The sequence below is a fragment of the Arachis ipaensis genome, chromosome B3, assembly GCF_059453495.1.
Source record: "Arachis ipaensis isolate K30076 ecotype BB chromosome B3, ASM5945349v1, whole genome shotgun sequence".
NCBI classification, from domain to species: Eukaryota; Viridiplantae; Streptophyta; class Magnoliopsida; order Fabales; family Fabaceae; genus Arachis; species Arachis ipaensis.
Genome location: NC_142438.1, coordinates 72,698,480 through 72,701,213, shown reverse-complemented (window position 1 = coordinate 72,701,213; position 2,734 = coordinate 72,698,480). Strand labels below are relative to the sequence as shown.

General features: G+C 32.0%; 1 non-coding gene across 1 annotated transcript; it reads left to right on the top strand.

Annotated features, from left to right (window-relative positions):
* The first annotated feature begins 442 nt into the window (after positions 1-442).
* Positions 443-550, top strand: LOC148571110 (small nucleolar RNA R71). The gene has a single exon (XR_015909042.1). It is a non-coding gene; the product is annotated as a small nucleolar RNA R71 (small nucleolar RNA).
* Positions 551-2,734: the final 2,184 nt, after the last annotated feature.

Sequence of the window (2,734 nt, the reverse complement as noted above, 5' to 3'; positions counted from 1 at the left end):
AGAGATTTGGATGATTTCTCCATGAGGGATTATAGGTGTTTCCATATGGTTCACCCATGTAATTCACCTCTGCTATTGCAGGGTTTTCAGGATCATAAGCTTCTTCTTCAGAAGATGCCTCTTGAGTACTATTGGATGCAGCTTGCATTCCATTCAGACTCTGAAAAATCATATTGACTTGCTGAGTCAATATTTTGTTCTGAGCCAATATGGCATTCAGAGTATCAATTTCAAGAACTCCCTTCTTCCGAGGCATCCCATTACTCACAGGATTCCTCTCAGAAGTGTACATGAAGTGGTTATTAGCAACCATGTCAATGAGTTCTTGAGCTTCTGCAGGCGTTTTCTTTAGGTGAATGGATCCACCTGCAGAAGTATCCAATGACATCTTAGCTAATTCAGACAGACCATCATAGAATATATCCAGGATAGTCCATTCTGAAAGCATGTCAGAAGGACACTTTTTGGTCAGTTCCTTGTATCTCTCCCAAGCTTCATAGAGGGATTCACCTTCTTTCTGTCTGAAGGTTTGAACATCCACTCTAAGCTTACTCAGCTTTTGAGGAGGAAAGAACTTGGCTAAGAAAGCCTTGACTAGCTTATCCCAAGAGTTCAGGCTATCTTTAGGTTGAGAATCCAACCATATTCTAGCTCTGTCTCTTACAGCAAACGGGAAAAGCATGAGCCTGTAGACTTCAGGATCTACTCCATTAGTCTTAACAGTATCACAGATCTGCAAGAATTCAGTTAAGAACTGAAAATGATCTTCAGATGGAAGTCCATAAAACTTGCAGTTTTGTTGCATCAGAGAAACTAATTGAGGTTTCAGCTCAAAATTGTTTGCTCCAATGGTAGGAATTGAGATGCTTCTTCCATGTAAATTGGAATTAGGTGCAGTAAAGTCACCAAGCATCCTCCTTGCATTATTATTTTCGGCTGCCATCTCCTCTTTCTGTTCGAAAATTTCTGTAAGGTTATCTCTGGATTGTTGTATTTTAGCTTCTCTTAGTTTTCTCTTTAGAGTTCTTTCAGGTTCAGGATCTGCTTCAACAAGAATGTTTTTGTCCTTGCTCCTGCTCATATGAAAAAGAGGAAACAGAAAAATAATAATAATAGGGATCCTTTTTACCCAGGTATAGAGGTTCCCCTGTGTGAGTAGAAGAAGAAAAGAATGTAATGTAAAGAAAGGAAGAAGAGAAAATTCGAACACAGATGGAAGAGGGGGTTCGAATTTGGGTGAGATGAAGTGTTAGTAGATGAATAAATAAATAGAAGGAGATGAGAGAGAGAGAGAGAGGATTTTCGAAAATAAATTTTTGAAAAGGGGTTAGTGATTTTCGAAAATTAGGAATGAAATCAAATTAAAATTGAAAATTGAAATAACTATTTAATTAAAAAGAATTTTTGAAAAAGAGGGAAGAGTTTTTCGAAAATTAGAGAGAGAGAGTTAGTTAGGTAGTTTTGAAAAAGATAAGAAACAAACAAAAAGTCAATTAGTTAGTTGAAAAAGATTTGAAAATCAATTTTGAAAAGATAAGAAGATAAGAAGTTAGAAAAGATATTTGAAAGTCAAATTTTTGAAAAAGATAAGATTTAAAAAAAAATATGATAGGAAGATATGATTAGAATTAGTTTTGAAAAAGATTTGATTTTTAAAATCATAATTAATGACTTGACTCACAAGATATCACAAGATATGATTCTAGAATTTAAAGTTTGAATCTTTCTTAACAAGTAAGTAACAAACTCGAAATTTTTGAATCAAAACATTAATTGATGATGTGATTTTTGAAAATATGATATAAAAATAAGAAAAAGATTTTTGAAAAATATTTTTAAAATTTTCAAAAATGAATAAGAAAAATAAACAAGATTTGATTTTTGAAAAAGATTTTGAAAAAGATAAGGTTTTCAAATTGAAAATTTGATTTGACTCATAAGAAACAACTAAGTTTTTTTTAAAAAGTTTTGAAAAAGTCAACTCAAATTTTTGAAATTTATGAGTGAAAAAGGGAAAGATATTTTTTTTAAAATTTTTAATGATGAAAGAGAAAAACATGAAAGGGACTCAATGCATGAAAGTTATGGATCAAAACAATGAATGAATGCAAGAATGCTATGAATGTCAAGATGAACACCAAGAACACTTTGAAGATCATGATGAACATCAAGAACTTATTTTTGAAAATTTTATATGCAAAGAAAACATGCAAGACACCAAACTTAGAAATCTTTCATGTTCAGACACTATGAATGCAAAAATGCACATGAAAAATAAGAAAAGACACAAAACAAGAAAACATCAAGATCAAACAAGAAGATTTACCAAGAACAACTTGAAGATCATGAAGAACACTATGAATGCATGAATTTTCGAAAAATGCAAAATGAATATACAATTGACACCAAACTTACAATTTGACTCAAGACTCAAACAAGAAACATGAAATATTTTTTGATTTTTATGATTTTCTAATTTTTTTTGTATTTTTCGAAAATTAATTTGAAAAAGAAAAATAAGGATTCCAAAATTTTTAATATGAATTCCAGGAATCTTGCATTCTTAGTCTAAAGCTTCAGTCCAGGAATTAGACATGGCTCACTAGCCAGCCAAGCTTTCAATGAAAGCTCCGGTCCAAAACACTAGACATGGTCAATGGCCAGCCAAGCTTCAGCATGTAACTCAGATATACTGCTCATTAATTATCAAATTAACTTGCCTCTATGAAGATGG